At 42.0% G+C, this 11241-nt stretch overlaps 1 protein-coding gene across 1 annotated transcript in view; it reads left to right on the top strand.

The window, feature by feature from the left end:
* Positions 1–4321: 4321 nt before the first annotated feature.
* Positions 4322–11241, top strand: part of csnk1g3.S (casein kinase 1 gamma 3 S homeolog) — a gene marked incomplete at its 5' end in the record, with an annotated part of 91002 nt that continues 84082 nt past the window's right edge. The window contains 1 exon segment of the mRNA NM_001095821.1: positions 4322–4493.

Raw genomic sequence — 11241 nt, 5'->3', positions numbered from 1 at the left:
GTTAACTTTTTTTGGGGGAGGGAAGTGGTTCCACATTCAAAGTAGCTGAGGGTGAACTTACAACTAAGCTGCTACTAAGCTGCCCGATTTATGAATGAAAAATTACTTAGAATTGGACATTCTGTATCATATTAAAGTTAACTTTTAGTATGATATAGAATGACTAATTCTAAGTAACTATTTATTATTTATAGCTCTTTAATTATTTGCCTCCCCCTTCTGACTCATTCCAGCTTTCAATAGGGGGTCACTGACCACATCCAAAAACAAATGCTCTGTAAGGCTACACACATTTATCACTGTGACATTTTATTACTCATATTACTATACAGACCCTCCCCAATTATACTCCAGTCTCTTATTAAAATCAATGTAAGGTTGCTAGGGTAATTTGGATCCTCATTAAACTCTATTTAGATGATGAACTGCATATGTGTTTTTTAAGGCACATACCGGGGGGTAAATGTAGCTCCGACAAATTTCCAGGTTAGTGACGTCAGTAACTCATAACGCCTCTATTCTTCAAACTCCTAAAGCCTTGTACTGTTCACACCCCTAAAGCCTGTGTACCTGCCCTATGTTCCCTTTGTGCCATACTCTGCCTTCCCTATGCTCCTTGTGTTTGCCATACTCTGCCTTCCCTATGCTCCTTGTGTTTGCCATACTCTGCCTTCCCTAAACTACCATTGTGTGCCATACTCTGCCTGCCCTATACTACCTATGTGTGCCATACTCTGCCTGCCCTATGATACCTTTGTGTGCCATACTCTGCCTTCCCTATGTTCCCTGGATGTGCCATACTCTGTCTGTTTTATGCTCCCAGTTTGTGCTATACTCTGCCTGCCCTATGCTCCCTGTGTGTGCCATACTTTACCTGCCCTATGCTCCCTGTGTGTGCCATACTCTGCCTGCCCTATGCTCCCTGTGTGTGCCATACTTTACCTGCCCTATGCTCCCTGTGTGTGCCATACTCTGCCTGCCCTATGCTCCCTGTGTGTGCCACACGCGGCCTGCCTTATGATACCTTTATGTGCCATACTCTGCCTTCCCTATGCTCCCTGTGTGTGCCATACTCTGCCTGCCATATGCTACCTTTGTGCACCATACTCTGCCTTCCCTATGCTCCCTGTGTGTGCCATACTTTGCCTGCCCTATGCTACTTTTGTGTGCCATACTCTGCCTTCCCTATGCTCCCTGTGTGTGCCATACTTTTCAACCCAAAGACTTGACTATTGATATTTGCTAACTTTTTTATTTATTTATTTATGATGTGGAGGCTCACTTTTCAGTTCAAGATGATAACCTTGGGAAACTATTTCTAAGGCCCAAACATCTGACTCCTTCTGAGCCCACTCTGACTTGAGTAGGAAGAGTCTGGGTCCTGGATCCAGGATTGCCTAGAATAAGGTTTCCTAGGCTTACATTTTTTAGCTTTTTATATAAATCTTTAGGGGCAGATTTATGAAAATTTGAGATTAGAGATTGCCACAGAAAAACCCACCCACGTTCTAATCATGCCTATGGGATTTTTAAAAAGTGTATTTATCAAATGGTGACATTTTGATAAATCTGCCCCACAGAGTTAACTTTTTTTGTCTTTGTTCTCTTAAGGGAGAAATGCATATTTACCTGCAGAAGCTTTAGAAATGGTTTAGTCAAGTTTTGTTCCAAACAAGAAATCACAGTTGGAAGGAGTAAACAATAACTGAATACGTTTTGCTGACAACCTGAAAGAATCCATAAAGGCTGAACCGTTTCCAAGATCTTCTCCCTCTAAGCACCTGTTCTTAAAGGAACAGTTCAGTGTGAAAATAAAAACTATGTAAATATATAGGCTGTGCAAAATAAAAAAATGTTTCTAATATAGTTAGTTAGCTAAAATGTAATGAATAAAGGCTGGAGTGATTGGATGTCTAACATAATAGCCAGAACACTGTTACACAAGAAATTAAACCATTTTAATGGATTAATTTTTTTTAGGGATGCACCGAATCCACTATTTGGTATAAATCCCCGGTGAAAGATTCGGACGAATACCGAACTGAATTTGCATATGTAAATTAATGGCAGGAAAGGAAAAAGTGGACAAAACTCTTTTGTGATGAAAGGTCATGTGGTTTCCCTACCCGCCCTTAATTTAAATATGCAAATTAGGATTCAGATTCAGTTCGGCCGAATCCTGCTGAAAAAGGCCGAATCCCGAACGGAATCCTGGATTCGGTGAATCCCTATTATTTTTACACGTAATTTTCCGGAAATTAAGCTTACATTACATTTTTGTTGGTCTCCCTTAACGACGTTCCAGAAATAACACAGGCAGATTTTCACTAAGCAAAGGTAAACAAAATGTAAGCAATTTTATTCTTCTGCACGTCCATTCAACTCTGTGTTTTATAGGGAGAGAAAACGTGGCCTTGTCAAACTACACTGTGAGGCGGGCAGGGCCGCCATCAGGGGGGGACAGGGGGGACAAGCGTACCGGGCCCGGGCATGAAGGGGGGCCTGGCAGCGCTGCATTTTTTGAAGATCCGGGCCCCCCTTACGAGCGCCCGAGCCGTACGTCTTGCCTCTTGCGTGCCGAATGCGGAAGTGCCGAAAAGCCGAAGCCGATGCGCCGAAAAGACCCGAAGTCACGGAAAAAGCCGAAGTCACAAAGCGCCGAAAAGACCCGAAGTCACGAAAACAGCCGAAATTGAAGTCCTGAAGCGGTGAAAAGACCCGAAGTCACGAAAGGAGGCGAAATTGAAGTACTGAATCCATGAGTTCAATCCTACTGAACACCAGTTTGTGTTTTTTTTTTTTTTAATCCCCTGGCCACCAATTTGTTTTTAACTTATAAGGGGGCCCCTGCCGCCAATGTTTTTTTTTTTTCAAAAAAAAATTTTTTTTTCAAATTTTTTTTTGGGGCCCCAATTTGTTTTTAACTCATAAGGGGGCCCCTGCCACCAATGTTTAAAAAAAAAAAAAAAAAAAATTTAATTTTTTTTTTTGGGGCCCCAATTTTATATAAAGGGGGCCCTGACCATCAATAGCTATTTACAACTTGTGTGGGGGGGGGGTTACTTTTTTAGCGCTGATGTCTGTGTGGTCTTTTAACTGCGATGTGGAGTGGGCGGGATATGGGGTGGAGCTTGGTCGTCAGTGTGGGCGGGGCCCAGGGGGCCCCAAAAATTTTGTTGTACGGGCCCCGTGATTTCTAATGGCGGCCCTGGAGGCGGGTAGACACAGTTTTCAGAACAGGGGTCTCATCTCAGCTGTGTATTGCAGAGATTCATTCTGTCTAATTAATAACTATACAATAACAAAATCCAGTTAGAGTAAAAGTTAATTTTTGTGCTCCAGAACACCCCCATCCTATCATGGCACCTTCCAGACTGCTCCATTTATACAGGGCTGCTGAGAGTGGCACTTACAGCTCTACTACATCCAAAATGCCAATGTTTGTGTTTCCCAACTTATATAAAATAGCGGCTACAACGAGAGGACTCTGTGCCAATCTTACAGACACCAGGCGAGATCAACTACAGTACTTCCAATTTACACAAACTCCTTTCTCGCCCCTCAATAACATGAGCAAAAATAACTGCACATGTAACGATCCGCCGGCATCGGCAGAGCCAAACCCTCCAGGCCCCGCCCCTCCATGAGGTGACTACAACCCTTGTTCTCCTATTGGACACGGACGATCCCTACTACACGCCGACCTTGTCCCTCCCATGGGAATCCCCGATGATTGGCAGCATATTACTCCAATCTTAATATAGTTTACTAAACCCGCCCAATTGGCATATTGTCTAAAAAACGCACAGCTGGTAGAAATGCTGAAATCGCTCGCTGTCTGGAGCTTTGTAAAAAAAAAAGTGTTATAACAGCACTTTATACATCTTTCACCGACAGATGTATAAATGACCGATATTTCTAATTAAACACGGATCACTTTGGGCTCAGGGTGTTGACTGGCTTTCTCAACCAACCTTTAAAGGGAAATGGGCGAACCCCCAACTAGGTTTCGGCTCATTCCGCCAACCTGCGCCCCCTGGTGTTAGAGCGCTGTCACGGCCAGTCAGTTTCTGCCCTTCGTCACACACGCTCCGCCCGCCTCCCCTCTCTGTCATCTGTGCGCGGAAGGGGCTGTCTGCGATTGAGGGGGGGGAGGCTTCCCCTCTGACACGGAACATCTCCTTTCTCTATGTATGTGTGTGAGTGTGTGAGAGAGGCCCCACCTCCTCTGGCCATCTTTATTACATTCATTACCGCAAAGGAAGAGAGACCCGGCCCTGCCTGCCACCAACCACCCTACTCCCCAAACGCCAGTGAGAAGCCCGAGGGAAAAGAGAAGCCAGCGGTGTATATCGACGGGGCACAGTTCGGCGGAGACTAGAGTGAAGCGCACGGAAGCGGAAGCGCATTGATACTGTGTTAGTAGCCTGGCAGGGTCCCGGTGTATGTGAGGAGGCCCCTTAGGTCCTGCCGCGACAGCTCCGTCTGCTCAGGTGAGGCGTTTGTCCCACAGGTGCGGTGTCGGGGGGAGGGAAACTGTCCGTAGAAAGGAGGGGTGTAATGAGAAGGTTTTCCTTCTGTGCCCCACTTATTCCCCTGGGTGGGAGAAAGGAACTCGCTTCCTGTTGTTTCTCAGTTCAGAGGTATGGGCCGCGCTAGGGACTCTAGAAACGCTTTATTTCTGGCAAATGCAGCCCGGTTATCGCTTTGTATTGCAGTTTGATCCATTGTGGGAGCTGTAGTCCCCAAACAGCGACAAGAGAGACGCAGACAGGACACCAGTGTTCATCTGATCCTCCTCATATTGTCTGGGATGCTGCTGGGAAACGAGTCCTTGTGTGACAGTGCTCAATGGGGGCAGGGAAGCCTGATGTTGCTATATAAACCTCAAAGGCCTAGTGTGTTGCTTTCTTTTACATGTATCACTGGGGGGGGAGGTTACAGTCAGGTCATGCCCTATAAACTATCCTGGATTGCTAAGACTACAGCCAGTTTGTTAGCACATGTTGTGAGACTTGAGGGTGGCCGACTTGTCCCCTCCAGCTTTATTTAGAACTTCTGCCTACCTCCAGGTTATGTGCGTTGATTTGCAGCATGTAACATTTCCGTGTTGGATCTCGCCAGGTCTTCACAGAACCTGATCATTTCAGAAAACACAATTACCGACATAATTAAGTGCTAAAATATATAGTTTTGGTATAAACCTATGGTTGGCACTAGGGTTGCCACCTGCCTGGTAATCCTGATAGTTGATCCCAATGTTGTTAAAGTGGACCTGTCACCTACACATAAAAAACTGCATAATGAAAGTCCTTTCCAAATTAAATATGGAACCCCAAAATTTTTTTTCATTAAAACATCCGTACCTGTTATAAAGGTGTTTAAATATCTAAACTGTCAATCAAATATTACCTGCCCCGCCTCTATGCCCGTGGCATAGAGGAGGGGCAGTCAATTACTTTCACTTTCCATTCAGCACTTCCTACATGTCACTGCTCTCCTCACATTCCTGCTTCCCTCCTCAGGCTCTGTAATTGTGTAGGGCACTACACATGGACATTAGGTCCCTCATTCTGGTTCATACACAAGATTTTGGGGCGATACACAATTTCCCTTAATAACCGTGTCCACAACATGGCAGCTGCCTGCTTGCTGTGATTGTATAATTCCAAGACAGAAGGAAACAAAATTTAAATAATAAATACAGTGTAAGTAAAGTTTATTTTGCTCAACTAACATGGTAGAAAAGAATTTAAGATTATTTCTTAGGGTGACAGGTCCCCTTTAATAGGGAAAAAAGATAAATATATAGGAAGGCCGGGATTTTTTCCCCAGAAAAGGTGGCAACCCTAGTTGGCACTAACCAGAACTGTTGGAAATATCTACTTTGGGAACCACTGACTCCTCTGCTCAGTGGAAGACTCTCTGTGATAGGCCAGTTTCCCCCATTTACAGGTTGGATGTTATAAGTAACGTTATTGCATTCAAATTGCATGTGTTGGTATTAAAGGAGTGATTCACCTTTCAGTTATCTTTTAGTATGCCATAGAATGTCTCATTCTAAGTAACTTTTCTATTGGTCTTCATTATTTATTGGTTATAGTTTTTTTTAATTGTTTGTGTTCTTCTTCTGACTCTTTCCAGCTTTCAAATGGGGGATCACTGACCCCCATCTAAAAAACAAATGCTCTCCTATTCTTATTCCAGTCTCTTATTAAAATGAATACATGGTTGCTAGGGTAATTTGGACCCTATTAACCAGATTGCTTAAATTGCAAACTGGAGAGCTGCTGAATAAAAAGCTAAATCACTCAAACTCATAATAATAACTGAAAACCAATTGCATATTGTCTCAGGATATCATTCTATACATCATACGAACAGTTAGCGCAAAGGTGAACAACCCCTTTAAAGATAAATCCTACCTATAGGCTTTTAATCTAAAGGGACTGATTTAGAATATTTCCCAAGGGCAGTTACCCATAGAAACCAATTAGATCTTTACTTTTTCTTTTCTAACTGACAAACTGCTGATTTGTTTCTAATGGGCCACTGCCTTAGTACAATATTGCATGTTTGTAAACGAGCTCTCAAGTATGATAATAGCAGCGTAAGTTTTGCTGTTAGGAGAAAATCAATACTGTGTGTCCGATATCTATTACTGGCAATGTGCTAGTTGAGGGCATCTTGTATTACTAACCCACATCCCAGACTGGACAATTTCAGAGATTTTTTTTTTGTCACATAATATTCTAGTTTATATAGGATTGCAGCCCAAAATGTACTTGACATGTTTTATATATTTTTTTCTTAACTATACAAAGTAGGACAAGAATGTTTTGGTACCTTTTGTGCTCATCATTTCTGAACTGTATAGCTTAGTTTTACCTTGAGCTTTAATAATACATATTGGTGAGCATTTTAAAGAGAAACCACTGCCAGGAAGACATGGCTCCAAGGCCAGTTTGTCGTTATAGAAGGCTTTTTCTAAGTGCATCTCGGCTCAATGCAGGGCATAACCAGCAGGCATGAATATGAGAATTGTGATTTGTTTATGTAAAGTTATGGGACCTGTTATTCAGAATGCTTGTTACCTGGGGTGACAGATCTTTCTGTAATTTGGATCTTCATAGCTTTAATGGATACTGTCATGGGAAAACATGTTTTTTTCAAATGCATCAGTGAATAGTGTTACTCCAGCAGACTTCTGCACTGATATCCAATTCTCAACAGAGCAAACAGATTTCTTTATATTCAATTTTGAAATCTGACATGGGGCTAGACATAGTGTCAGTTTCCCAGCTGCCCCCAGTCATGCGACTTGTGCCTGCATTTTAGGATGGAACTACTTTCTGGCAGGCTGCTATCTCGCCTACTTCATGTAACTGAATCAGTCTCAGTGGGACTTGTTTTTTACTTTGAGTGTTGTTCTTAAGGTGGTCATAGACGCAAAGATCCGCTCGTTTGACGATGTTGGCAAACGAGCGGATCTTTGCGTCTATGGCCAAACAAGCGGATCTTTGCGTCTATGGCCACCTTAAGAACAACACTCCAAGTCTTTCCCCGATATGCCATTAACGAGCATGGCTATATCGGGGGTAATTTGATTGTTCGGCCATGTGGCCGAACAATCCGATTACGATGTGCCATGGGCTCCGGCGGGATCGGTCAGGTCAAAATCAAACCTGACCGATTGACCAAACGACCGATCTCCGCCAGACGAAAGATGTTGGCACACACCACATACGATCCGAAAATTGTACGAATCCTCAATTCATACGATAGGATCTGTGTGTCTATGGCCACCTTTATAGATCTACCAGGCAGCTGTTATCTTGTGTTAGGGAGCTGCTATCTGGTTACCTTTCCATTGTTCTTTTGTTAGGCTGCTGGGGGGAGGGGGTGATATCACTCCAACTTGCAGTACAGCAGTAAAGAGTGACTGAAGTTTATCAGAGCACAAGTCACATGACTGGGGGTAGCTGGGAAACTGACAATATGTCTTGCCAAAATCTGTTTGCTCTTTTGAAAAATGCATTTCAGTGACACGTTTTGAAAAAAACATGTTTTCCCATGACAGTATCCCTTTAAGGTATGAAGATCCAAATTACGGAAAGACCTGTCACCCCAGGTCACAAGCATTCTGAATAACCGGTAAATCATGTAAACATGATAGGCTGATTTTGCTTCCAATAAGGATTAATTATATCTTAGTTTGGATCAAGTGCAAGCTAATGTTTTATTTTTACAGAGAAAAAGAAAATAATTTTTATAAATGTGCATTATTTCATTATCGTGGAGTCTATGGGCCACAGCCTTTCCGTAATGCAGAGCTTTCTGGATAATGGGTTTCCGGATAACAGATCCCATACCTGTATACCTTTTATATAAAATTGTACAGCAGGGATATTTGACAAATATGGTAATATTACAGGAGGGAAAGTATCAGAGCTGTGTGTGTGATTTTTTTTTTGTAGGAGTAGTTACACCCATGATAATGTTAACTTTGATACAGGAAAGGAGGCAGATGCCCACAGGATGCAGCTGCCTCTAGGTTGTTTAGTCAGCCAGGAGACCAGGCCTTGGCACATTATTGTTTAGTGTTTTCCCTTCAGTGTCTTGGAGGCAGATACATTTTGAATTGTAGTAAAATTAACATATGTTGTTTGATTTTCAGTGCATTGTTTTAAATCCTCTAAATGGGTTACTATTTTGTTGTCTAACCAAACTTCCAGTGAGTATATTTAGACTTGCTAATGCAGTTTTGGGGTTCAGGATTAGAGTTACAAATATTTGTCACCTGCTTATCATAATCAATTTGAACATTTATTTTCAGATTTAAAAAAAAACAAACAAAAAAAAAACCAATGATTGATGTTATACCAATTATTAATAGCCAATAACAAAGTTGTCGGTTGAATTGTAGAAGAATGCGATCATACCCCATTTTGAGGTTCATGTTATTATTTATATAGAACCAACATATTTTGCAGCACTTTTTGGAGAATTTACATCATTCACATTCATACTATGGTCAATTTTACAGCTATAAGGCTGACTTTGGGTGGCCTGATTTACACATGCTTGTATCATTTGCAGTTTGGTAAACCATGGTTGACCACATTGGTTTGGCTGTAGTTGATTTAATTGCCTCCCACATCCACTGATAGTGGCCAATAGCTTTACTGATTTGGTGTTCTAAGTTGTTGATTTAGATAGAATGATGGGTGCTGAGAAATCTCAGCAGAGAGCTCTGAGTTACAAAACTAGCTTTCCTGCTTGGTTTGTATATGTCCTTTGGAGGAGCTGAGTTTACGGGAGCAGCATAGTTGGTACATTTTTTCTGGTTAAGGGGGAAAATGTTATGCAGTACAAGTATATAATATACAGGTATGGCACCACTGCAGTAGAGAAAAGTGTCAGTTACTTTCAATACACACAGTATAGCGAGGCATACTTTAAAGGGGTGGTTCACCTTTAAGTTAATGTTTAGTATGTTATAGAATGTCTAATTCTAAGCAACTTTTTCAATTGGTATTCATTATTTACTTTTTATAATTTTCAAATTATTTGCTGTTTGCTGTTTCCAGCTTTGAAAATGGGGGGTCACTGCCAGGTCCGGACTGAGAATTAAAATAGGCCCGGGCATTTCAGGTACACAGAGGCCCGATTAGCCCACATAGAGGCCCAAACAGCCCCCACCAGCCCACTTAATACTGACCTTCTATGGGACCTTATAGCAGCCCCTCTGGCATTTGCCAGAGCCCACAGATTACCAGTCCGGGCCTGGTCACTGCTAAAAACAACCCAACTGAAAAACAAATGCTCTGAAAGCCTACAAATGTATTGTTATTGCTACCTTTTATTATTTCTTTTTCCAGTCAGACCCTCTTCTATTCATATTCCAGTCTCTCATTCAGTGCATGGTTGGTAGGGTAATTTGGACCCTAGCAACCAGATTGCTAAATTTGCAAACTGGAGAGCTGCTGAATAAAAAGCTAAATAACTCCAAAGCCACAAATAATAAAAAAATGAAAACCAATTGCAAATTGTCTCAGAATATCACTCTCTGCATCATACTAAAAGTTAACTCAATGGTAAACAGCCCCTTTAACTGTGTTATTAGGAGGAGGGACAGGTCTAAAGCCTCATGTAATATAAATTCAGACGTTATTGCCTTTCGTGTTATTGAACAGCATAATAGAGATTAAAAGTTAGTGCAGGTTAGTTGACCATAGTAAGTTACTAACAAGATTAAAATGCCACATGGGTGTGATTCTCAGCCTCTCTGCTGGCACCTGCCCTCTCCTGTGACTGCACACTGAGCCACTGCATCAGGCCAGGTGCAAACACATGGAGCGGATTTTGTATGCCTGCAGGTGTGCAGTCACAGAAGTAGGCTGATGCCAGTGGAGTGGCTGATTCTCAGGTAGGTTTGCCAACTTTTTTGGAAATAAATATATAGGAAGGCCAGTATTTTTATCTTTTTTCCGTATTAAAGGAGAAGGAAAGCTACAGAGGCATTTTATTGCCAATAGATTAGCTGCAATAGTGCAAGCTACAATGCTATATTTTTTCTGTAGAATGCTTTACCATACCTGATTAAAAATCTCTAGAAGCTCTCTTTGTTTAGGATAGCAGCTGCAGTATTAGTTTGTTGTGACATCACTTCCTGCCTGAGTCTCTCCCTGCTCACTCATAGCTCTGGGTTCAGATTACAACAAAGAAGGGGGGGGGGAGCAAACTGAGCATGCTTATTCCCGGGGCAAGGAGGTTTAAGCTGAAGGCAGGAAGTCTGATACAGAAGCCCATGAGTACACAATAGAAGGAAATCAATGCAGTGTTTCTTTTGACAGAGGACTCAGAGCAGCATTACTTGAGGGTTTACTGGTATATTTAGGTGGACCTTTCTAATAAGGCTTACATAGTTTTAACCTTTCCTTCTCCTTTAATAACATTGGGACCAACCATCATTTTTACTAGCCAGGCTGGTAAAATGCCGGCCAGATGGCAACCTTTTTCTCAGACTACCTTTATCCACATGCCAAAATCAGTCCCGTGTAGTATAAGCTTAAAGGAAAACTATACCCCCCAAAATGAATACTTAAGCAACAGTTTATACCAGATTAAGTGGCATATTAAAGAATCTTACCAAACTGGAATATATATTTAAGTAAATATTGCCCTTTTACATCTCTTGCCTTGAACCACCATTTCGTGATGGTCTGTGTGCTGCCTCAG

Source organism: Xenopus laevis, chromosome 1S (genome assembly GCF_017654675.1).
Source record: "Xenopus laevis strain J_2021 chromosome 1S, Xenopus_laevis_v10.1, whole genome shotgun sequence".
Classification (NCBI taxonomy): Eukaryota; Metazoa; Chordata; class Amphibia; order Anura; family Pipidae; genus Xenopus; species Xenopus laevis.
The sequence above is the reverse complement of the archived record's forward strand: the minus strand, read 5'-3'. Positions and strand labels throughout refer to the sequence as shown.